Genomic DNA, 26,496 nt, shown 5'->3' on the forward strand with positions numbered 1-26,496 from the left:
TTAAAATCAAGGGTCCTCCTTTTTATTTTTATATAGTACACCTTCATTTTTACCTGTGTTCTTCATTTCTAACTGCTGACTTTGTCACCAAGATAAAGATATGATCCCCTCCCCACCCCCAAAGTCCCTTCCTGTCCTGCGGTTTATCCAGTTTTGAACCATCTCATTCCAGGAGTCTATCATAAGAGATAAATTCTTTAGAACATGTGTGAAGTGCTTCAGTAAGTGTTGATTGAAAATTGCAGTACTCAAATCCTTTGCTTCAGGTGTGCGAGGATTTCAGAAGCTGTTCTCCTTTTGGAGGGAGCAAGTTAGAAAAATAAAAGCATGATCGTTCCACACTAAGAGGATTTTGGTGATTAGGAAGAGAACTTTAGGGCACACACTGATTTCAAAGAAGAAGAAAAAAAAAAAAGGAAATCAATGTCCAAGCAGGGCTGAATCATTCACTCTTAAGATTAAAGTGCTTACCACAAAGTTACATCTATTAACTCAGGGTTCAGCTTTTTGTCTGCCCTATGTATAAAAACGTCACAAGTTCATCTTTGTGGTTTCTTTGTTGTTAAAAAAAAAAACTTGCTTTGCTGAGCAGAGCTTTAAGTTAATGTCAGATATATCTGACGTTAGAATTTACAAGAATAATATTTCTGTAAATCTGAGAGGTGGCACTGTTTCAAATGCCCACTATAAAGATTCCATATATAGGTAGTTGCTGACTTACAACAGTTCATTTAGTGACCGTTCAAAGTTACCACATCACCAAAAAATCATGACATGACAATTTTTCATAGTAGTGAAATCCATTTTTTTTTACTACCGGTTCTGTGGGTGTGGCTTGGTGGGTGTGGCTTGGTGGGCATGGCAGGGGAAGGATACTGCAAAATCTCCATTCCCTCCCCACACCTGGGGGAAGGATATTGCAAAATCTCCTCTCCCATAGAGAGGGACTTCTCAGGGTGCCGTCCGCCAAACAATGCCGGCTGGTGGCCCCCAGGGGAAGGGCCTTCTCTGTGGGGGCGCCCACACTCTGGAACAAGCTTCCCCCGGGTTTACGTCAAATACCTGACCTTCGGACATTCCGTCGCGAACTGAAGACACATCTCTTTATCCGCGCGGGGCTGGCTTAAATTAGATTTAATGTGAAATTTTATCAATTTTTAAATGGGGTTTTTAGTATGGAAATTTTTAATTTTAGGCTAATTTAAATAAGTTTTTTAAATGGTATTTTAATCTGTATATTGTATTGTTTTATCTTGCCTGTACACCGCCCTGAGTCCTTCGGGAGAAGGGCGGTATAAAAATCAAATAAATAAATAAATAAATTCCCATCCTAGTCGGGCCAGCAACAGGTGGCATTTGCCAGTTCTCTGAACTACTCAAAATTTCCACTACCGGTTCTCCGAACTGCTCAAAATTTCCACTACCGGTTCTCCAGAACCTGTCAGAACCTGCTGGATTTCACCCCTGATTTTTCCACACTTAATGTGGAAAAATTAATCATTTTTCCACATGATTAAAATTCAGAGGCTTGGGAGCTGAATCATATTGATGACGGTTGTAATGTGTCAGGGTCATGTGATCTCCTGTTGCAATATTCCCATAGTCACATGATTAAAATTCAGAGGCTTGGGAGCTGAATCATATTGATGACGGTTGTAATGTGTCAGAGTCATGTGATCTCCTTTTGTGACATTCTGACACGCAAAATCAATGGGGAAGCCAGATTCACTGAAAAACCGGCATAATAGAATAGAATGGAATAGGAATAATAAAAATAGAAATAGAGCTGGAAGGGACCTTGGAGGTCTTCTAGTCCAGCCCCCTGCTCAAGCAGGAGAACCTATACCATTTGAGATAAATGACTGTCTAGTCTCTTCTTAAAAATCGCCACTGATGGAGCGCTCACGATTTCTGAAGGCAAGTTGTTCCACTGTTTAATTGTCCTCGCTGTTAAGCTGTTTCTCCTTAATTCCAGGTTGCTTCTCTCTTTGATTAGTTTCCATCCATTGTTTCTTGTCTTGCCTTCTGGTGCTTTGGAGAATAATTTGACCCCTTCTTCTTTGTGGCAACCCCTCAAATACTGGAATACTCCTATCATATCCTAATTATTTTTTTCTTCAGACTAGCCAGACCCAAATCCTGCAGCCGTTCTTCACACGCAGGCCTTTGACTCCACACTACTAATTTAACAACCCCGATGATTAACTTAACAACTGTGGCAAGAAGGGTCGTAAAGTGGGATAAAATCCCCTTAGCCAATGTCTCACTTAGCAACATAAGTTTTGGGCTCAACTGTGCTCGTAAATTGAGGACTACCTACGCATGCTTATTTATTTTTTTTTTGAAGACAAGATTCCTCTCATATGTTGTTGTTGTTGTTGTTAGTTGCGAAGTCGTGTCCGACCCATTGCGACCCCATGGACAACATTCCTCCAGACCTTCCTGTCCTCTACCATCCTCTGGAATCCATTTAAACTCACACCGATTGCTTCAGTGACTCCATCCAGCCACCTCGTTCTCTGTCGTCCCCTTCTTCTTTTGCCCTCAATCTTTCCCAGCATTAGGCTCTTCTCCAGTAAGACCTTCTTTCTCATTCGGTGGCCAAAGTATTTCAGTTTCATCTTCAGGATCTGGCCTTCTAAAGAGCAGTCAGGGTTGATCTCCTCTAGAACTGACTTGTTTGTTCGCCTTGCAGTCCAAGGGACTTGCAGGAGTCTTCTCCAGCACCAGAGTTCAAAGGCCTCAATTCTTTGGCGCTCAGCCTTTCTTACGGTCCAACCTTCACAGCCATACATTGCAACTGGGAAAACCATAGCTTTGACTATATGCACTTTTGTTGGCAAGGTGATGTCTCTGCTTTTTAATACGCTGTCTAGATTTGCCATAGCTTTCCTCCCCAGGAGCTTGCTCCTCTCATATGCCCTTTTTTAAGTATGCAGTTTTTCCCACTATGTATTCTTCCTTTTTTGGATGTCATTGTGTCAGATATACAGCTGTGAATTTGTCATTCGTTGCTACCCATCCATAACATCATCCATTATATGAAGCTTGCTCTTGTTTCACACTCATTGAAATCCATGGCAGATTTCTTTGGCATCCTCTGTGCCTTGTGTTTGCTGGGAAAAACAACAACAGCAAAACCTCTGCCTGGAAAAAATAGAATTGAAACATGAACACAAGATTGGTCCTAGTAATTGGCTCTCAGCTCACGTAGATTGCATGGTCACATAAGTACATTACAGAGCATTTGTGTAGCGCAGAAAATGCCAGAGTGATGAGTATTTTCAGTGGCTGGCCATGCATTCTTCTATCCATTGTCAGGGGGGAAGGTAATATTTTATAAAGTTTGTAAAAAAAAACAACCCCACCCCGAAAAATGTCGCAAATCATCTCGTAACAAATACTGATCAAGCTATTTGCAAATGCTCGCCCAAGGATGTCAGAGGATAGTCTGAGGAATAGCTCTCTTGCTTTTGCAGATAGATTTCAGAGACCGATGGCTTGCTATTAGGGTAATGCGCATCTGCTGATGTGTGTCAGCAGTGAGTCAAAACAGCTTTTGAGATTATGTTGCTAACATGCTGAGAGAAGGGACTGAGTCAATGGCTAACCAGCGTTGTCTGCGCCGGGGGCAACAGAAGTTCCTTTGATGTGAGTTGCTGGCAGAATATATGTAAAAGCATTTAAGGCAAATCGGATTCCCTTTAAGAAGCTTTTGGTTGGACAACAGGTGTTTGCTTTGACCGAGGGCAGATGTACTAAAACGACTTTTATAGATGAGTGAAAACGGCAATAGAAAAAACGGTTTACCACACAGAGAACCTTCTGAGAGTGTGAAACACAAAAATGACAGGTAGGGCAAGTTTGAAATAAAAGAGTTATTTGAATGGGACGGAATGAGTCTTCAAGAGGGCAGGAGAGCAACAGAAACCTAATAGGCTGATAATAATTACGCATCCAGTATCGCCACCTCTTGGCTAAAGCAGAGAATTGCTGGATTTTTGAGCATCTGTAATGGTGCTTGGATGTGAACTAGATTTCTCTTTGCCTGGGCCAATGTACATCCTTGAGTTTTGCTTTTCTACATTCACTGTAAAAGATGTCCTAAAAATTTGACTTATTTTACTCTACTTCCATAAATTAAGAAGTGGAATTCACATTTATTGGGAAACCCAGCATGCAAGGTTTTACTGGTAGTCCTCCAATTGCAACAGTTCATTTAGCAACTGTTTCGAAGTTATAAAGCCTGAAAAAAAAGAGACTTTAGGATCATTTTTCACACTTATGACCATTGTAGCCTCTCCATGATCCCGTGATCAAAATTCAGATGCTTAGCAACTGACTCATATTTATGACCGTTGAAGAGTCCTGAGGTTGTGGGCTCCCCTTTTGCGACCTTCTGACAAACAAAGTTAATGGGGATGCTGGATTCACTTAACAACCATGCTACTCAGAGGTGGGTTTCAGCAGGTTCTGACCAGTTCTGGAGAACCGGGAGTGGAAATTTTGAGTAGTTCAGAGAACTGGTAGTAAAAATTCTGACTGGCCCCACCCCCATCTATTCTCTGCCTCCCAAGTCCCAGCTGATCGGGAGGAAATGGGGATTTTACAGTAACTTCCCCTGGAATGGGGTAGAAATTGAGATTTTACAGTATCCTTCCCCTGCCACGCCCACCAAGCCACACCCACCAAGCCAAGCCACACCCACAGAACCGGTAGTAAAAAAATTTGAAACCCACCCCTGATGCTACTGATTTAACAGTTGTTGTTGTTGTTGTTGTTGTTATTATTATTATTATTATTATTATTATTATTATTATTATTATTATTATTTATTAAATTTGTATACCGCCCTTCTCCCGAAGGACTGAGGGCGGTTCACAGCCAGTAAAATCAAAATACATATGATACAGATTAAAAAACAATATAAAAACCTAATTCAATATATGGCCTAAAATTTTTTAAATACAATTAAAAACCCCGTTTAAAAATCCCAATTTAAAAACCCCAATTTAAAACTATGTTTAAGCTAGTCCTGCATGTCGAAACAACAATGTCTTCAGCTCGTGTTTGAAGGTCCGGAGGTCGGGGAGTTGACGAAGCCCCGGAGGCAGCTCGTTCCAGAGGGCAGGGGCCCCCACAGAGAAGGCCCTTCCCCTGGATGTCGCCAGCCAACATTGTTTGGCTGACGGTATCCGAAAGAGGCCCTTCCTGTGGGAGCGCCCAAGTCGATGGGAGGCTGTTGGTGGCAGTAGGCGGTCCCGTAAATAGCCTGGTCCTAAGCCATGGAGCACTTTAAAGGTGATAACAAGCACCTTGAATTGGACCCGGAAGACCACCGGGAGCCAGTGCAGACTGCACAGGAGGGGTGTTACATGGGAGCCAGGAGGTGCTCTCTCTATCACCCGCGCAACCACATTCTGGACCAGTTGAAGCCTCCGGGTGCCCTTCAAGGGGAGCCCCATGTAGAGAGTGTTGCAGTAGTCCAGGCGGGATGTAACAAGGGCATGAGTGACCGTGCACAGGGAAGCCCAGTCCAGAAAGGGATGCAACTGGCGTATCAGGTGAACCTGATAAAAAGCTCCCCTGGCGACGGCCGTCATATGTACTTCTAAAGACAGCCGTACATCCAGGAGGATGCCCAGATTGCGAGCCCTCTCCGTGGGGGCCAACGACTCGCCCCCAACAATCAGCGATGGAATTCCCAGTTGTGGGAAGCTACCCTCCTCCTAGGAGAATGAACTATTTTGAGAAACATTTTAAAAAGGCAGGATAAAATATTTTCCCTAAAAGAAATAAAAATCTTAAAGGAGAAAGAAACTTAGCGCCAGCTCCCTGCCCCCTGCCCACCCAAGCAGATACTGACTTGGGGCAGCTTTAGAAATGCAGATTTGGTAATCCATTGCTCCCTGCAGCAAGATCCGAAGAAAGGTAGGATTAACTGACTACTATCTAGCAGCAGAGCTCACCTTATTGTGCAATCTCCTAAGGACATTGCATCACCTGCCAAACTTCAACCAAACATAGCTCAGACAACTTACAAAGCCAGCTATAACCCCTACGACAGCCAATAGAATACAAGAATTTTTTGCAGAGAAACAGGAAGCTCAAGTTCAGAGACCAAGAGAAGGTATAAATAACCCCCATTCTCAATTCCATGTGGTCAGCTACCCAGAATCACATGTGCTTGGTGGGTCTACTTCATCAATAAATGAACCCTCTTTCTAGACAGCCTCCAGCCTCCATTTTGTCTCCAGTGCCTTTCTCCCAGCTTGGAACTGAACTGGAAGGATATTTCTTTCAACACACTGCTTTGATTCATTTAATCTTGCTATGGCAAGAACGGTCATAAAATGGAGCAACAGAAATTTTGGGCTCAGTTGTGATCATAAATCAAGGACTACCTGCATTATGTATTGATAGAAAGTAGTGATGAAAGAGAAGTAGCTCTGCCTTAAGAAGTACATTGTCTCTTCTGATAACTTCGTAAAGCTGTTTAGCTCCAGAACAAACACAAGTATGTCTTTTTTCCCTCCCTTGGCTAATTTCTTAAAACAATCCGCAACCCACGGCGGATTATAAGCATCTTAATTATAAATCCCAAGAGATGCTGATCCCGTTTTAACTATTCTGTATGCAAGGCCATACTCTAATAAATTTAAATCAGTGCCTTCCAGTTCCATGTTCCCACTTGCCACCCTTTGTAAGTAACAATCCCCCCCTTCCCCCTACCCCCTTGTTCTCTTCCTCCCCATTTCAGGAGAACAAATGTAGGCAAAGGAGGAGAAGGGAGCAATATGATAATGTTGATTATTACCTGGATTTTAATTCTGGCGTTTCAGAAATGTGCAAAAGCACTGTACTTGTTAGCTTTCATTAGCAGCACCCTAATCTCTTTCAGCTTTTGGGGGGGAAAAAAACATGCGAAAATCTCCATCTGAATTTGTGCATGTAAAAACCACATAATTATAATCTTCTTGTTATAGCCATTAGAGCATTGGGAAATAGGTTCTATGCATAACTCTATGTACCGTGCGTGTATTTATAAGAACCAACTTATTATTATAGAATAATAATAATAAAACATTATTTCTTTTATCCAAGAGAGAAGAAATGATGCATCTTCCCTATTTCCCAAGATTTCTTAGTTTAACGTTCAGGATTGAAATTTCCGAGCCAGGTATTTCGGTCCTAACCCTCTTCCCAGCTCAGGTGAAATCTAGTTGTTTACGGCCACAACTGAACCAGAGGTGGGTTTCAGCAGGTTCTGACCAGTTCTGGAGAACCGGGAGTGGAAATTTTGAGTAGTTCGGAGAACTGGAAGTAAAAATTCTGACTGGCCCCACCCTCATCAATTCTCTGCCTCCCAAGTCCCAGTTGATCAGCAGGAAATGGGGATTTTGCAGTATCCTTCCCCTGGAGTGGGGTGGGAATGGAGAATTTACAGTATCCTTCCCCTGCCACACCCACCAAGCCATGCCATGCCCACCAAGTCACATTTACAGAACCGGTAGTAAAAATTTTTGAAATCCACCACTGAACTGAACCCAAAATTTCTATTGCTAAGCAAGACAGTCGTTAAGTGAATTTCGCCCCATTTTATAATCTGTGTAAAAATCAGCAAAGTTTACAAGAATGCCACAGTTGTTGAGCGACTCACTGCAGTTGATAAGTTAGGAACAGAGTTATTAAGTGAATCTGGCTTCCCCATTGACTTTGCTTGTCAGAAGGTTGCAAAAGGTGATCACACGTTTCTGGGGCACCGTCATAAGTAGATGCCAGTTGCCAGGTGTCCAAATTTTGATCACATAACCACAGGGATGTTGCAACGGTCGCAAGTGTGAAAAATGGTCATACGTCACTGTAAATTCGGTCACTATGGGAAAGATTGTAATTTGAGGACTACCTCTGTTGTCAGATACTGTCATTTAGCTGACCATTGCATATAAAAGTATTGAGAAAAAAAAAAAACACCACAATGAGAACTGTGTGAAAAGTATGGGGGGGGGGATGTATCATAGGATCATAGTGTATCAACTCATAGGAAGTAATAACTAAATTTTGAATTATTTAAGAAAATACAATCCTCAGACTTCTCATTCCCCCAAGCCCCTGGCCATAATAAATCTAGGAATTTATTTATTTCTTACTTACTTATTTGCTTATTTATTTATGAGAGTAGTTACTGTATTATTGTATGCATGTTTATAAATCTAGGAATTAATTAATTTATTTACTTTCTTTTTTACTTTTTTGCTTATTTATTTATGATTCTGAGAGTACTTACTGTATTATTGTTTGTATGTGTATTTAGAGCTCAATCCTGTTTTTCCATGTCTACCCAGAATTAAATTCCTTTCAACTCAATGCAAATATTTCTGGATACGTGTCTGGGTTTTTTTCTGTTTGTTTCAGACTGACCTTGTTCTTTCTAATTTTTTTATTTTATTTTAAAAGTATTGCTGTTGGAGGACAACACTTCCCTGCATCTGCTGGACTCCAATCCATAAAAATTACACCATAATAAATATGTTAAATCTTCAAGGCTATTTTTTTTCTTTTTGCATTTGCATTTGCATTTGCACTACTTTAGTAATTGTATGGATACTGATCATTCCATCCCTAAATAATACAGATGAATGTGGTGCTTCTTCTTATTTATTTTTATTTTATTTATTTATTTATTTTGTCACAACAGTATATATAAGCATAAGCATGAAAGTAACCATATAATATATAAGCATATATATATAAGTATAAGCATGTAATAACTATATTAATTGGATATAATGAAAGAAAACAATAGGACAGGAACGGTAGGCACGTTTGTGCTCTTATGCATGCTCCTTACAGACCTCTTAGGAATGGGGTGAGGTCAATAGTAGACAGTTTTTGGTTAAAGCTTTGGGGATTTTGAGAAGAGACCACAGAGTGTCTCCAAGCATTAGTGTGTTCCAAGCATTAGTGTGTTCCAAGCATTAACAACTCTGTTACAGAAGTCGTATTTTCTGCAATCAAGATTGAAGCGGTTAACATTAAATTTAAATCTATTGTTTGCTCTTGTATTGTTGTGATTGAAGCTGAAGTAGTCTTTAACAGGAAGGACATTGCAATAGATGATTCTATGATTTAAACACAGATCCTGTCGAAGGACCTTCTTTTTTCTTTTTTTAAAAAGGAGGGGGGAATTTAAGTCCAACCATAAATTGCATCCTGAAGATAAATTAAAAGCTTAACCTCCAGGTTGCTGTTTGGTTGATAGACAATTTGGCAACATTTTTCAGAGAAGACAATATTTTATTTTATTTTTTCTCATTATTTTTTGCCTCCAAACTACAGAGAGGCATGGGGGTAATGAAGTGATGCCATTACTTCAGTAGGGATAATTGTGGGGGAGCTCTAAATCCTCTGAAAAACTAATTAATCAACTTTCTTGCTAAAAATGCGAGCCAGTTGAACTAGGGGTTAAGACACCAGGCTAGACACTAGGAGGCTGTGAGTTCTAGTCCTGCCTTAGGCATAAAAGCTGGCTGAGGAACTTTGAGCCAATCACTCATTCTAGTCCCGCTTTAGGCATGAAAGATAGATGGGAAACTTTGAGCCAATCACCCGTTCTAGTCTGGCCTTAGGCATGAAAGCTGGTTGGGGAACTCTGAGCCAATCACCCATCTTAGTCCCGCCTTAGGCACCAAAGTTAGCTGGGTGACTTTGGATCAGTCCTTCTCTTTCAGCACAACCCACCTCACATGATTGTTGTTGTGGGGAAAATTGGAGAACAAAGGAATATTAGGTGTGTCTGCTGCTTTGAGTTACTTATAAAGTAATAAAGGCGGATGAGATTCTAATAAATAAAACATTAAAGGAAAAGGGGCAGCACAATTCTGAAGGATTGTGGTTGTTACAACATTTGTTTTCTTTTTTCTCCTTTTTGTATATATACAGTATATGTATACACACACGCATGCATGCACATACATAACGCACAAATAATGACGTTAATAAAAATTTCAGACAAAGCTACTAAATTTCATGAAAATGATGTAAGAAAAATATTTTTTCTACTTTTTTCTATAGTAGTGTTGCAGTGATATGGCTTGGTGTCAATTCATATCTCTCATATCTGCTTATCTGTTTTGGTTTAACAAAATCATATTTTTCCTTCCATCCATAGGACTGTCCTTTGCCACAATTTCCAATTATATTTCTTTTAGAAAGATACAGAGAAGGAACAAATGACTAAGGGCAAATCATAGACATAGACTTCTGCAAAGCTTTTGATTCAGTAGTACATGATAAACTACTCCTCAAACTAAAATCCTACGGCATTTCGGGACCTCTTCACAATTGGATAAATGCCTTCCTGTCAAACAGACAAGAAGTGGTCAAAATTGGCAATGCTATATCTAATCCTGTTCCTGTCAAAAGTGGCGTTCCCCAAGGTAGTGTTCTTGGACCAACACTCTTCATACTATACGTAAATGATCTCTGCAACCTCATCTCGAGTTATTGTGTTCTCTTTGCTGACGATGTCAAACTATTTAATACCACTAATAATACTTCTACCCTTCAAGAAGACCTCGACTTTATTTCCGATTGGTCTAAAACTTGGCAACTCCAAATCTCAACCAGCAAATGCTCAGTCTTACATATTGGAAAAAAGAACCCTAACATCAAGTACAGACTTGATGGGCATTACCTAACTGATGACCCCCACCCTGTCAAAGATCTTGGAGTTCTCATATCAAATGACCTTAATGCCAAAGCCCACTGCAACTACATAGCAAAAAAGGCCCTAAGAGTTGTAAACCTAACTTTACGCAGCTTCTTTTCTAAAAACTCTACACTACTAACTAGAGCATACAAAACATTTGCCAGACCTATTCTTGAATACAGCTCATCCGTCTGGAAACCATACCAAATCTCTGACATAAATACAATAGAAAGAGTCCAGAAATATTTTACTAGAGGAGTTCTTCACTCCTCCAAAAACAACAAAATACCTTATACCAACAGACTTGAAATCCTGGGATTAGAAAACTTACAACTCCGTCGGCTTTGACATGACCTGTGTTTAACACACAAAATCATCTATTGCAATATCCTTCCTATAAAAGACTACTTCAGCTTCAATCGCAATATTACAAGAGCAAAAAATAGATTCAAGCTAAATGTCAACCGCTTCAAACTTGATTGCAGAAAATATGACTTCTGTAACAGAGTTGTTAATGCTTGGAACTCATTACCTGACTCCATAGTCTCTACTCAAAATCCCAAAATCTTCAACCAAAAACTGTCTACTATTGACCTCACCCCATTCCTAAGAGGGCTATAAGGGGCATGCATAAGAGCACAAAAGTGCCTACCGTTCCTGTCCTAGTGTTCCCTTCATTATATCAAATTGATATAGTTGATGCATATTTTTTACATATATATATATATTTTCTTCAAAATATGTTGTTTTATCTATGACAATTGTTTGTGTATATGACAAAAAGAAATTAAAAAAAATCAGCCATCAGCTTAATTATTCCATTTACAAGCATATGTACCAATGTTGAATATTACTTGTTTACTTCAGAAAGCCAAATGGTAAACAAAAGTATGTATAGATAATCTCTGAACCTATTTGTCTGGCATTTGACAAACACCTCTGCTATGAAAGCAATTCCATCCCTCCGTATTTTGCCCATATCAAAAATATATATATATAATAATAGGGAAAGAAGTGACGGTAGAAAGAAATGAAACAAGATATGTCCATGAAGAAAACAAATTTAGTAGTTTCCAGAATGAACTGATAAATTTGAAGCAAATCTGTATTTATTACTTTCACAGCAGGTGTAGGATGCATAAAAGCAGACTTTTGAAGCTTATAAATAACATGTTTTTACATGTGCATTCATGCATTCAAATTATCAGTATGGTAATATGCCAACATTTATTGGAATTTATATACAGAATGGAAAGTATGGTTTGGCCTTCCACATACATGCATGTTTATCTCTATTATGTGTATTGTGGGTGATTCAACGGGTTAATACAAACATGCCAAGGAAATATAGTTATTCTGTCTTTAGTGTTGCACATTTTCACGTATTTTTCTTTTGCCGCTTAAAAAAATTGGAACAACTGCATGTGCTTTCATATTCAACATTGTGGAGTTTTATAGAAAATGTAGCCTAGCACACACTTTAAAATATTCCCAATGATCAGATTAGCTTTAATAGTATAATTTCAAAACGTATTTTTGGAGAGAGAGGGAACCAGGAAATGTTGTTCTCCCACTTTTAATAACCGTAGAGCTCCTTTTTTTTGCAGATCATATTACACATCTGCTCACTCATGTTGTACTATAGTTGTTCTGGAAGTTTCTAAAAGTTTTCCTCTATGAAAATAATACTTCTGCCTAATTCTCAGGGTGCTTCAGCATTTCTTTCAAATTTATCTCATAGTAGTTTTGCGCTTATTTAACTGTTGGAGATGGCCAAGAGAGATATATGCTAATGTCTTTGATTTCTATTATTTATTTCTCTATTATTCCGAAGCTCCACATGGCTGTGCTTCCCAATCTAAAAAAAAAAAAAAAAGGTGGTGGTGGGGAAGTCCTTAAGAATATTATCTTCTGGGATTTAATGGAAATATTAAATGCTTCTTCCTCCTTTTGAAATCTGGAGAGTCCTTCCAGATTTTACTCCGCTAGTTGTTGTTGAGTATAGGGGGCTATGCTAATTGAACCAGCGCTGTCCAAAGACATTTCCATGGTCATGTGGCCAGCATGACATTGTTGGAAGAAATATCCATCTGGGTTCAGTTCCAAGTGGGGACAAAGACACTGGAAACATGGAGACTGCTTGGAAAGATGGTTTAATGGTGGTCAGGATCACATGGCTTGAGTTCCTGAGCAGAAAAAGGGGCTGAGATCCTGTGTGCTCCCTGGCTTTATGCTTTTTCTGAGCTTTGAACTTTCTGGGGCACAGGAAGAATATCCTGATTGGTCGTCAAACTCCCAGGTGGTCTAGGGGTCTTAGCTAACATTGTAGGTTGTCCCTCAAGCTTGCCTGAGCCTTGCCATGTGGTGAGTTTCTGTTGCTTGATGGGTCCTATTATGTTGCAGATGATGATGGCCCATTGACAAAGGTGGGGAGAATGAGTTTCTACCTCTGACCCATTGACAAAGGTGGGGGGAAATGAGTGAGATTGGTTGAGGCTTTAATGGCCCATTGACAAAGGTAGGGAGAATGAGTTTCTACCTCTGACCCATTGACAAAGGTGGGGGGAAATGAGTGAGCTTGGTTGAGGCTTTAATGGCCCATTGACAAAGGTGGGGGGTGGCAGGAAGTTGCAGGGAGCTGCTTTGTCTTTAAAACATGTTTCTCCATTTCTCATCCAGGGAAATATATTCTGCCTTTTTAAATATTTTCTAAAATATTTCATTCTTCTAGGAGGGGGGTGGGTGCTAAATTCCTACAACATTATGGAGTGCCTTTACCTTCTGACCAGTGGTACCTATTTCTCTAATTGCATTTGTATCGGTGGTACAATGCTGCTGCTTTAACAATCGCACGCTTGGTGAGCGCGCACTTCATGCATGTGCCTAATGCGCTTGTGCTGTGTTGAAAATGGAGCATTTAGAAGCTCAGCTGCTTACCTTCCAAGTCAGCAGTGGTAAGTAGAACAGCGAGGGGGGGAGAATCAGCTGTGCTGCATGATTGAGATGAGCTACAAAGCAGGAAATAATTGATAGAATAGAATGGGGGGCAGGTGGGCGGGGTCAAATGATCATTGGAGCTACCGGTTTGCCCGAACTGGCCCGAATTGGCTGAATACCAGCTCTGGTTTGTATGCTTTCTTTTGAAAGCACAAGTTTGAAAATAATCCATGTCTCCTTCAAGGTGCAGAACACTGAAACAGTAATTGAAGGGAAATGGAGCTGTTATTTTTGCAGTGAAAATTATTATTTTTGCAGTGAAAGTTATTTTTGCAGGGCCTCTGGTGGCTCAGCAGACTAAGTCTGTCTGTTATTAACACAGCTGCTTGCAATTACTGCAAGTTCAAGTCCCACCAGGCCCAAGGTTGACTCAGCCTTCCATCCTTTATAAGGTAGGTAAAATGAGGACCTAGATTGTTGGGGGCAATAAAAGTTGACTTTGTATATAATATACAAATGGATGAAGACTATTGCTTAACACAGTGTAAGCCACCCTGAGTCTTCGGAGAAGGGCGGGATATAAATTCAATTTTTTTTAAAAAAGTGAAGAAATTTGCAGACAATAAACTGGTTTCTTCGTCTTTTGTTAGCAATGTAAGGTATCTATGTGCTGTTTTGCTTAATTTTTATTCTTACCCCTTCAAAGTCAGCTAGAAGCAGCCATCTTCCTCTGCGTTGTCAAGATGTTTCAGGCAGACAAGGTTTGTCTTTCATCTCAGCTAGGTAACAATGTGTTTTAGGCATTGTTTTATATGGGGCTTCCAGATTTGGACTGCAGAAACCTAGGCAATCACTGGATGGCAGCAAAGAGATTCAGAAATTTAACTCTGTATTTGCTGTCTAGTGGTCTTTACAGATTTGGTAACCCTAGTTTATGTATTTGAGAAGAATTTCGGTTGGCTTTATGTTGACTGTCCATTAAGGAAAGTGCATTGAAGTCCAATCTGTAACTGGGTGAAATAACCTATCTTTAGTATTTGTTCAAATAATCATCTATTGTAATGTCCTTCCTGTTAAAGACTACTTCAGCTTCAATTGCAATAATACAAGAGCTACCAATAGATTCAAACTTAATGTTAACTGCTTTAATCTAGATTGCAGAAAATATGACTTCTGTAACAGAGTTGTTAATGCTTGGAACACACTACCTGACTCTGTGGTCTCTTCTCAAAATCCCCAAAGCTTTAACCAAAAACTGTCTACTATTGACCTCACCCCATTCCTAAGAGGTCTGTTAGAGGCGTGCATAAGAGCACAAACATGCCTACCGTTCCTGTCCTATTGTTTCCTTTCATTAAATCCAATTAATATAGTTATTACATACTTATGCTTATATATATATGCTTATATATTATATAGTTACTTTCATGCTTATGCTTATATATACTGTTGTGACAAAATAAATAAATAAATAAAAAATAAAAATAACAGTCACAAAGATAAGTGTAGCCTGTAGAAAGAGTAAACCTTCCTATTCAGAATACAGCAGGAAGTGCTGTATTTATTTGTTAGTTTATTTTATTTATTTGTATGTGATTTAGGGTTTCCTGCTTGAGCAGAGGGTTGGACTAGAAGACCTCCAAGGTCCCTCCCAACTCTGTTATTCTGTTGTCATTATTATATTTTTACAAATAACTCAAGGCAGCGAACTTATTCAACACACCTTCCTCCTCCTATTTTCCCCACAACAACCCTGTGAAGTGGGTTGGACTGAGAAGAGAATGACTGGTCCAAAGTCACCCAGCTGGCTTTCCCAGCTAATTCAAGGGCTTGAATTCACAGTCTCCTGCTTTTTAGCCTAGTACCTTAACCATTAAATCAAACTGTTTATACTTCATGTATGCATGTATCATATTTTTCGGAGTATAAGACACAACTATTTACCCTCAAAGAGAGGGTGAAAATCTGGGTGTGTCTTATAGTCCGAATGTAGCCCCTCCCAATCTCTGAAACGGAGGTTTCAGAGGCTGAACAAAGCCTCTGAAACCTCCATTTGAGAGGCTGAGTAAAAAGCCTCTGAAATGGAGATTTTAGAGGCTGAAAAAAAAGCAAAACACAGAGCTCACAACCAACGAACCTGTTGCTAAAGTTCACCTCTGGGAACAGCTGATTGGGGGTATTCTGGGAGGCTGATCCACCCACCAATCAGCTTTTTTCTTATTTTCCTCCAAAAACTAAGGTGTCTCTTATATTCCAGTGCATTTTATAGTCCGAAAAATACGGTATTCATTCTTGCTACCTCAAAGGAAAGAGTCCTTTGAATCAAGAACTTCAATCAATGCCAGCCATTTCTGTGAGACATAAGGGAAATTCGGCAGTTTGGAAAAATCTGAAGAATTCTATATCATGGTTTGTGTGAATATACTAGAGTTGAGAAAGAATAACTTGTAATTGCAAGCAGAAAACATTGTGATGAGTTTCGAGATCTCTATTTTGATACCGATATGTACACCGACTACATTTTTAACTAGATCCTCTTATCCTACTTCAAAAGCTTGAAGGGAAACTGCAAAGTTCAATAAGCAATGAAGTGTTAAAGAGAACAGTCAGAGTAAGTCTGGACAGTGAAAGAGTAGCCAAAGGTAATTGCTAGAGAAGAAAATAGATACTACAAGGTCCTCATGTAGAAAATAATCCAGAAAATCCAAGATCACTGAAAATTGAAACTGAAAGTATCTCCAGGGAACTAGATTGAGAGTGATGGCTGCAAAAGCACCGCAGATTTTAACCGAATAACAGAATTAGAAGGGACCTTGGAGGTCTTCTAGTCCAACCCCCTGCTCAAGCAAGAAACCCTGTAACATTTCAGACAAATGGTTGTCCAATCTCTTCTTAAAAACTTTTTTGTTGGAGCACCTACAATAGGGGTGTTAAACTCACATTGTCATGGTAGTGTCATATGATATATCAGGACTTTCCCCCCCCCCTTCATTAAACCGGGTGTGGGCGTGGCCAGCACATGATGTATCCGGCCTGTGGACCGGGAGTTTGACAGCCCTGACCTACAACTTCTGGAGGCAACTCTTTCCACTGATTAATTGTTCTATCTGTCAGGAAATTTCTCCTTAGTTCTAGGTTGATTCTCTCTGTGATGAGTTTCCACCCATTGCTTCTTGTTCTACCCTCAGGTGCTTTGGAGAATAGTTTGACTCCCTCTTCTTTGTAGCAGCCCGTTAGATAGGGGAACACTGCTATCATGTCACCCCTAGTTCTTCTTTTCATTAAATTCGCCATACCCAATTCCTGCAACCATTCTTTCATTATTATTTTTTATCCACCAGTCCTTTAATCGTCTTTGGTGTTCTTCTCTGCATTCTTTCAAGAATCTCAATATCTTTTTTATATCATGGGGACCAAAATTGGATGCAATATTGCAAGTGTGATCTTATCAAGGCATTATAAAGTGGTACTAACACTTCACATGATCTTGATTCTATCCAGTGGTGAAATCTGGCTGGATCTTATACGGCTCGTGGGAACCGGGGGGCGGTGGCGGGAAGCTCTGTCCACCTGACGGGATGTCATTACATCCTGTTTATGACCTTCTATGCGTGCGCAGAAGGCTCTGTGCATGCACAGAAGACGTGCGTGCGCTCACATTTCCGAACTGGTAGCAAAGGTAAATGCATTTCACTGATTCTATCCCAAAGTTAATGCAGACTAGGACTATGTTGGCTTTGTTGGCAAATGTAACTCTTCCGTACAAAAGATTTCTGTGTGTGTACCACTTATGACTTATGGGCAACCCACCCTTCCTTCCTTCCTTCCTTCCTTCCTTCCTTCCTTCCTTCCTTCCTTCCTTCCTTCCTTCCTTCCTTCCTTCCTTCCCTCCCTCCCCCCTCCCTCCCCCCTCCCTCTCATTTCTAAATTATAGAAATAATTCGATATTCTGGTGTAATACTGCTTTATTAACTGCTCCATGACTAAAAAGCACGGTACATGAATATTCTAAATAGACAAATAGGCTTCAGGGATGTCAGATTTGAAAGTACATGGACATTTCTTTCAGGAGATTAGGACAGACGTTTCCCATTTGCAAATATGTTCCAATTTAGCCATTAATGGCCAAAGTTACAGAGCAATTTGTACTTCAAAAGAGAGTCAAAGAATATTATTAAGAAGCATGTATTTTACATTTTGTGAAATTGTGGGTGGGGGGTGAAGCTGATTTGTAATGCGATACACATGTAAATGTGTAATTATTAGGAGAAATAATTCAAAGGAATTTGTTGGCTTCCTGAAAAACAGAAGGTTTGCTTGGAATTGCTTGTAAACCTTGGCTACCTTGTGTTCAGATACTGCATAATCTGCTAAAAGGAATGATAGAGCCATTGTACTGATAAATGGTTGCATTCTGTAGCATTAAAGAAAATTTATGTTAAAGCAACTGTCACTAAAAACATTAATTAATCAAAGACACGTGCACACTAGACTTTAATTTGATTTCTGTTAGGAGACATCAATACTACATTAGCTAATCGCTGGTTTAATGACGGTCATAAAGTTGCACCCTCCACCCCTAATTCTCTAAACTTTCACATTTATCTTGATATTCTGGCTTATTTTGGGATATGATGGTATTCCTACGGATTTATATTTATTATCCCTTGTCACGTTTATGCCTATAATCATCAAATGAAATGCTCTAAACTGAACCCGCTACTAATTGTTCCATTGTAATCATTTGTTGTTTTTCTTCAGTTTCAAGCTTTAAAATGAATTTATGTGCTGGTTTTGTGCAGGCTAGTTTGGCAGATGAAGATTTATTCAGTTACGCATCATAAGAGGAAGTGATGAATCAATGAAAATTAGAGTTGGACAGGTAAGTAGAGACGTTGGATAAGTGTTTCTACCAGGGTCTCATGCCATCTTTAACATGGATGGTTAGTATTACTGAAAACAAAGATCATAAGAAATGTTCGTGGGAATCTTAGAACAATTAATCAGGGTATAAGCTACGTTTAATTTTAATGTAAACAACTAAATTTATATTAAATATGATCACTTCTAAAATTGCAACGAAGTAAAAGTATGTAAAACAATATCAAGTGATCATATCTAAAATGTAAATGAATTATAGTTACAAATCGTGTATTGTGTGATATACATGTGGGAATTAAAACAACAAAAAAGAAACAGAGAAAAATTATGACAGTGTTGTAATATCTACATTCAGAGGTGGGTTTCAGCAGGTTCTGACCAGTTCTGGAGAACCGGTAGCAGAAATTTTGAGTAGTTCGGAGAACCAGTAATAAAATTCTGACTGGCCCCGCCCCCATCTATTCTCTGCCTCCCAAGTCCCAGCTGATCGGAAGAAATGGGGATTTTGTAGTAACCTTCCCCTGGATTGGAGAAAGAATGGAGATTTTACAGTATCCTTCCCCTGCCATGCCCACCAAGCCACACCCACAGAACTGGTAGTAAAAAAAATTGAAACCCACCACTGTCTACGTTTCCTTCATTGAGAAGGTAAGGACACTTTGAAGTGTAGTTTCCTTCAACATTGGCTTGTTTATTTTCATTCCACCAAATTCTAAGAGTGTGGTAATCAATTGTTTACAACATTCTAAGGGTAAAGGTCTTTGTGTCTTGCATTAAGCCTTACTACGTGGTCCCTGATTATGGCATAATATTCGAATAGTTTTCATTGAGTTGTCAAAAGATGAGAAGAAACATTAATTACTTATTGTAGATTATGATGTGCGGGTAATCTACAGTTCGATTCACAGTCTAAGACTGGTGGAAATTTAATAATTTATTTGGAACCTAAGAATTATCAAGGCAGTGTCTAAGATTATAGGCAGTTCAAAGCAGGTCTTTTTGTAAAATTAGGGTCTTCAGGTCTGATAAATTCAATATTCCCAGATATTGGAGAAGTCCTTTAGGTATCACTCCAGGGGGCTCCAATCATTGATTGGTGACTCTATGGATTTTCTTTTTCTTTAAGTGTTCAACTTTAATCAGGAAGTCCCGATATATTTTTTTTCAATTGTTTTTCCTCAATCCTAATATCAATCCCTGAAATAGCAACATCAGTGAACCAGACTTTCCTTCTTTTCAATAACTGTTATATCAGGCATGTTATGAACAATAATGCTTCCTGGATCAGAAAGTCCCATAAGATCGTAACCTGCTCATTTTCAAAAACTTTCTCAACTTGTTAGTCCCAGCAGTTTTTACTACATTCAAATCCAAACCTCTGGAAAAGGCAAAGTAGATTGTTTGTATTTATTATTTTAAATTGTTTGTATCTGCCCATTCTCATATTCTTTGGGTGGCTTAGAAATATAAATATACTGGACCTGAAAATGAACAAAAACCTTCAATACATTATATTGCACATACTTACCTCAGCAAGAATCACATTCACACAAAAATGGAAACAAAAAAAATGTACCCACAGATGAAACAGTAATTAGGAAAATTCTAGAATGCGCAGAGATGGATAAAATAACAATGGAGTTGAAAGAGAGAGAGGATTCAGAATATTATGAAATATGGAATAAAATGTACATTTGGCTCAAAAATCAAAATCAAAACAAGAAATGTTTAATTTAATATTGATGAAACTTAAAGTAACTGAACAACATTAAATAAAGAGATGTAAATATAAATGAATATGAATGTGTAGATAAGAACAATGAATATTATAATTGTGTGTGTGTGTGTGTATGTAGGTCTTGGCATTTTCGGGTCTTTTCCCATGTAAGGTTGAGAGTATCTTGGCGACGTTTTGACGAGGTCTCACTCATCATCTTCAGGCTGGTTTCTTCGGCTTCATGCTTCTCGAGCAAAGAGTGGTTGGAGCTGCCGTCTCTCTATAAATACTGGTACCAGCCTGAAGATGATGACTGAGACCTCATCGAAACATCACCAAGATACTCTCAACCTTACATGGGAAAAAGCTGAATGCCAAGACCTACATACCTATACCCATGAAAACCTATGAATATATATATATTATATATATATATATATATATATATATATATATATATATATATATATATATATATATATATATATATATATATATATATATATATATATATATATATATATATATATATATATATATATATATATATATTTGTTTTCTGAGGTTTTCATGGTGTTTGTATGTAGGTCTTTGGTTATTCGGGTTTTCTCCCGTAAAATTGAAGTGTCTTGGCGACGTTTCGACGAAGTCTCATTCGTCATCTTCAGGCTTCAGCTTCGTGCTTCTGGGAGCAATGTGTGATTGCAGCTGTTTCTTCCTTTTTAACTGCTAGTGGGGGTTTGAACTGATTGGGTGGGAGCTTGGCTGTGCTCTGATTGGTTGGGGTTTTTGTGCTCTGATTGGCTGGGGGTGTGTCCTGTTTGGGTGGGGGCTTGGTTGTGCTCAAATTAGACTGAGTTGCAGGGGGATCTGAGCTGGTGAGCTGCACTGCTGCTGTTTGGCTTCGTGTTCGTGGTCGTGCTACATCTTCGTAGTGGGTGTCAGTCTGCTGCATGTATGGATTGGAGGGGTTTGAAATGGCTAATGTTGCAGCTGCGGTCTGGCTTCTGGTCCTTGGTCGTGCTTCCTGATCAGTGTGGGTTTGGGTGTGCTTTCTGGGTGGATGTGTGGTGACATCCTGTGTGGACCTCGTGAGTGTGGGTCTGGTGTCATTCCTCGTGTTAGGGACACGTTTGTCAATAAGGGCAGGTTTCCAAATGGCTGGTAGGCGGAGGTATCATCTCGTTTGTTCATGCTGTGTGGGCGTTTTTCTATCTCGATGGCTTCTCTGATTATTCTGTTGTTAAAGTGTTCAGTTTTGGCGATAGTTCTGGTCTTTTTAAAGTCAATATCGTGTCCTGTGACTTTAAAGTGTTGGACCAGGGAAGAAGTTAGTTCCTCTTTTTGAATGAGTTCTTGTGTTCTTCAATCGTGCACTTATTCTTCTGTTGGTTTGTCCAATGTATGTGGTGGGGCAGGCGGTGCATGGGATTTCATATACTCCTTGATTTTCTAACTCAATTTTGTCTTTGGGGTTTCTTAGGATGGTGGATATTTTTGGTTTGTGCAGAATGCTGTCTTGATGTTATGTTTGTGGAGGATCTTGCTGATTCTGTCTGTGGTGCCTTTTATATATGGGAGGAGGGCTGTGCCATTTTCTTGCTCTCTGTCTTGGGTTTTAGTGGGGGTTCTTTTGGATTAGTTTGGTAATCTTATTTCTCTGGAATCCATTGGATGTTAGTACGCTTGTGAGAGTGTGTAGTTCGGTTTTTAGGTGTTGTTCGTCAGCTAAGCATTTTGTTCTAGAGATGAGTGTCTTGGCTACGGAGTTTATCTGTGCTGGGTGGTGGTGTGCGTGCATGCAGATAGCGGTTTGTGTGTGTTTTCTTCTGGTAGATGGTGTGTCCTAGGGAGCCATTGGGTTTCTTGTAGACTAAGACATCTAGGAAGGGAAGTTGGTTGTTAACTTCTGTTTCCATGGTGAACTGTATTTTGGGGTGTAGGCTATTGAGGTGTGTGAGGAAGTTTTCAAGTTTTTCTTTCCCGTGTGGCCAGATTATGAAGGTGTCGTCTACGTATCTGAGCCAGAGTTTGGGTTTGTGATCAGATTTTTCTAGTGCTTGGGTTTCAAAGTGTTCCATGTAGAGGTTGGCAATGACAGGTGAGAGGGGTGATCCCATGGGTGCTCCTTCTATTTGTTTGTATTTTTGTCCGTTATAGATGAAGTATGTGTTGAATAGGCAGTGGTTGGTCAGATCTAGGATGTGCTTGGGGGGGTTATATTTGTTTTGGATAGCTGTCAAGGCTTCTTTGATTGGCACTTGGGTGAAGAGGGATATGACATCAAAGCTCACGAGTAGGTCGCTGGGCTGTAAGTTTTGTTTCTTTATGATCTCTATGAACTGGAATGAGTTTTTTACGTGTTTTTTACGTATATATGTTTTCTGAGGTTTTCACGGGTGTTTGTATATAGGTCTTTGGTTGTTCGGGTTTTCTCCCGTGTAAAATTGGAAGTGTCTTGGCGATGTTTCGACGAAGTCTCATTCGTCGAAACGAATTGGAAGTCTCATTCGTCGAAAGTCTCATTCGTCATCTTCAGGCTTCAGCTTCGTGCTTCTGCTCCCAGAAGCACGAAGCTGAAGCCTGAAGATGACGAATGAGACTTCGTTGAAACGTCACCAAGACACTTCCAATTTTACGTGGAGAAAACCCAATAACCAAAGATCTACATACAAACACCCGCTAAAACTCTCAGAAAATATATATATATATATATATATATATATATATATATATATATATATATATATATATATATATATATATATATATATATATATATATATATAGGTCTTTGGTTGTTCGGGTTTTCTCCCGTGTAAAATTGGAAGTGTCTTGGCGACGTTTTTGGTTGTGCTCAGTTTAGTCTGTGTTGCAGGGGGATTTGAGCTGGTGAGCTGCATTGCTGTTGTTTGGCTTCGTGGTCATGCTACATCTTCATAGTGGGTGTCAGTCTGCTGCATGTATGGATTGGAGGGGTTTGAAATGGCTAATGTTGCAGTTGCGGTCTGGCTTCTGGTCCTTGGTCGTGCTTCATGATCAGTGTGGGTTTGGGTCTGCTTTCTGGGGGATGTGCGGTGGTGACATCCTGTGTGGACCTCATGAGTGTGGGTCTGGTGTCATTCCTCGTGTTAGGGACTCATTTGTCAATAAGGGTGGGTTTCCAAATGGCTGGTAGGTGGGAGGTATCATCTTGTTTGTTCATGCTGTGTGGGCGTTTTTCTATCTCAATGGCTTCTCTGATTATTCTGTTGTTAAAGTGTTCAGTTTTGGCGATAGTTCTGGTCTTTTTAAAGTCAATATCATGTCCTGTGACTTTAAGGTGTTGGACCAGGGAAGAAGTTGGTTCCTCTTTTTTGACTGAGTTCTTGTGTTCTTCAATGCGTACACTTATTCTTCTGTTGGTTTGTCCAATGTATGTGGTGGGGCAGGCGGTGCATGGGATTTCATATACTCCTTGATTTTCTAACTCAATTTTGTCTTTGGGGTTTCTTAGGATGGTGGATATTTTTCAGTTTGGGCAAAATCAAGGAGTATATGTTGGAGTACTACGATTATTCTACTATTGAGTAGTAAATAGAAATGATAGAATAGAGAATTACATAAGCGAAATACGTAAGTCGATACGAAAGCTATAAAATTACCATTAATGATATGCAATGTTTAATATGTTATGTCTTGACATGTCTTGTTTTTATACATGTGTGATTGTTTTTTGTGTTGTTTTTAAAGACAAATATTTAATAAAAATTATTTTACAAAACAAAACAAAAAAAGAAATATAAATATTAAACCCTAAAAAAGTTAAAGCATATAATAATTGTTCTGAAATCCTTTCCGATAACTAAGACTGATGCAGCTGCAGTGGCTAAGACACACAAATTCTTTATTGATGGCTTTAATTCCGACTATAAACTCAGACCAAAGGAATTGCTTCATTAATAAGGTAATTAGTGGTTTGAGGCAGGCTTTGGGGATTAATATGAGGCTATACTGTTTGTATTGTTCAGTTACATACATATTTACAATAATTATACATAGTTTAGTTGGTGGTTGTGTTGCACACTGTGTTCCATTCAGCATCCAAAATGGAGAAGAATGGCTTGCCACAAATGCTGTCTACAAGGTTCAATACTAGGCAAAAGTCATTTAGTTTTAATCCTATTTATCCTATGCATTTTTTACACGTGCTGTATTTCTAAGACCTATTTTATACCTATTTTATTCATCTGGTGTTGAATGTTATATGTCTATAATTTGTAGGTGCTTCTGTCAGAAATAAAAAAAAATAGGGTATCAACAATATATAAGATTAGCAATGTCAATTCCATTTGGGGAATATTGTATTAGCATGACACACATAGTCATAAAACATCCTATTTGAAGCAAAATTCATTGAATCTTTTAGGAAAGATCACACTGAGAAGCAACTGTTGTGACTCAGGCCCAAGTAGGTAGTAGGAAACTCAGTCAGTGAAAAAACAAACAAACTTTATTCGAACAGCTGAGAATTACTTCATTCCCAGCGTAGTTCAATTAAATTAAAACAAATTCCTCCCAACACAAATTCCTCAATCCTATCACAGACCTTGGTCCAATTAGGCAAACTGCCAAAGGCCTTTCTTGGCAAATGTTCAGAAGTCACTGATACAAAAATAAATGCAAGAAGACAAAGCTACCAATGTTGTTTTCTGGTAAAGCCCAAACGCCATTGCTGGTCTGTTTTAAGCCTTATGGGAGAGGCCAATCATCTCTTGGCCCTACTGCCAAGTCGTCCTCTCTGCTTAAGCTGCTCTTGCCTTCTGGCAGCTCTTCTGATGCGTGCATTAGGAACAGGCTCCTCCTGTTCCTCTGCCTCACTACTATCAGTCTCTGGAGGCTCTGGAGTCCGCACTTCACACCCCGATGGCCCTGGCCCCACCTCAGCCTCATTGCTGTCTGACTCCGTTGCCAGCTCTGCAGGCTGCTGGCAGACCACAACAGCAACCAATGGACTGTGACAATAGTATAGTTTTCGGTGAAGTCACAACTAGTCTGACTTTTCTATTTGCTATATTTATTATTAAAATATGCATTCCATGGCTTTCATGCCAAAGGCACACGGACAAATTCCATACATTTAAGCATGCAGGTCTGAATCTTTTCCTCTTAAAGAAAAATAGTAAATAATAATCTGAAAAGTGATCCATCTGGGGGCAGGAAAAAACATCAGTTTTGATATAACAGTTGGGTGGAATAAAATTTTCCTAGCCGGAGGCTTTTGGTGCTAGGCGCAAACAGACCTACAAGGCAGTTCTCCAGAACTTAAAAGGGTGTTTGTCAGATTTAGCTGATTACCAATATGTTGAGCTTTTTCATGTGATCAAAGCTAACAGCTCTGCTGTGGCTGGTTCCAGTGATGAATTTTTTTTTTTACTACTGGTTCTGTGGGTGTGGCTTGGTGGGTGTGGCAGGGAAAGGATACTGCAAAATCTCCATTCCCACCCCACTCCAGGGTAAAGTTACCGCAAAATCCCCATTCCCACCCCACTCCTGGGGGGAAAATATTGCAAAATTTCTATTCCCACTCCATTCTGGGGCCAGCCAGAGGTGGTATTTGCCGGTTCTCCGAACTACTCAAAATTTCCGCTACCGGTTCTCTTGAACCTGTCAGAACCTGCTGAATAGCACCCCTGGTTAGATCCATAGTAAGGAATGAGCTGGCTAACATGCACTCAAGGTAGGTTATTTGTATGTGCTCCAATGTCCAAGCCGTTAGAATTGCTTTTGGCCAGTGAATGAGCTACCTGGAAAAAAGCATTGTATTGCCGTGGGTTAAAACACCAAGTTCTAAATGCTCCTAATACATGGTGATAAAAGTATAATTTAGGGAAAAGAGTGAAAAATATCAGCTGCAAACATGCTGTGGCACAAGAAAAAAGTATTTGTTAAGGTTACAGTTTCTTTCATTCCTAATTATCAGTAGAGGTTCCCCCCCCCCAGTGTCCTCCGTTTTAATTATTTTCACACCCCTAGGATATATAATAAGGGTTAATTTCATGGGATAATAAAAATGTATAACAAGGAGCTATGAAGCATATTGGAATTTTTATTTATAAACTAAATAATATATTTATTTTATATATCAATTATTTATATATATTATGTATATAATATATACCATGGAGACATCTTTGGACAGCGCTGACTCTTCGGCTTTGAAACGGAGATGAGCACCGCCCCCTAGAGTTGGCAATGACTAGCACGTATG

The 26,496-nt window shown here is 39.4% G+C and overlaps 1 long non-coding RNA gene across 1 annotated transcript in view; it reads left to right on the plus strand.

Annotated features, from left to right (window-relative positions):
• Window positions 1-26,496, plus strand: part of LOC131200983 (uncharacterized) — a 211,203-nt gene that overhangs the window by 166,936 nt on the left and 17,771 nt on the right. Inside the window, exon 2 of the long non-coding RNA XR_009155751.1 lies at window positions 18,451-18,530. This is a non-coding gene — a long non-coding RNA (uncharacterized LOC131200983). The remainder of the gene's footprint in view (window positions 1-18,450; window positions 18,531-26,496) is intronic.

Source organism: Ahaetulla prasina, chromosome 6 (genome assembly GCF_028640845.1).
Source record: "Ahaetulla prasina isolate Xishuangbanna chromosome 6, ASM2864084v1, whole genome shotgun sequence".
Lineage (NCBI taxonomy): Eukaryota > Metazoa > Chordata > Lepidosauria > Squamata > Colubridae > Ahaetulla > Ahaetulla prasina.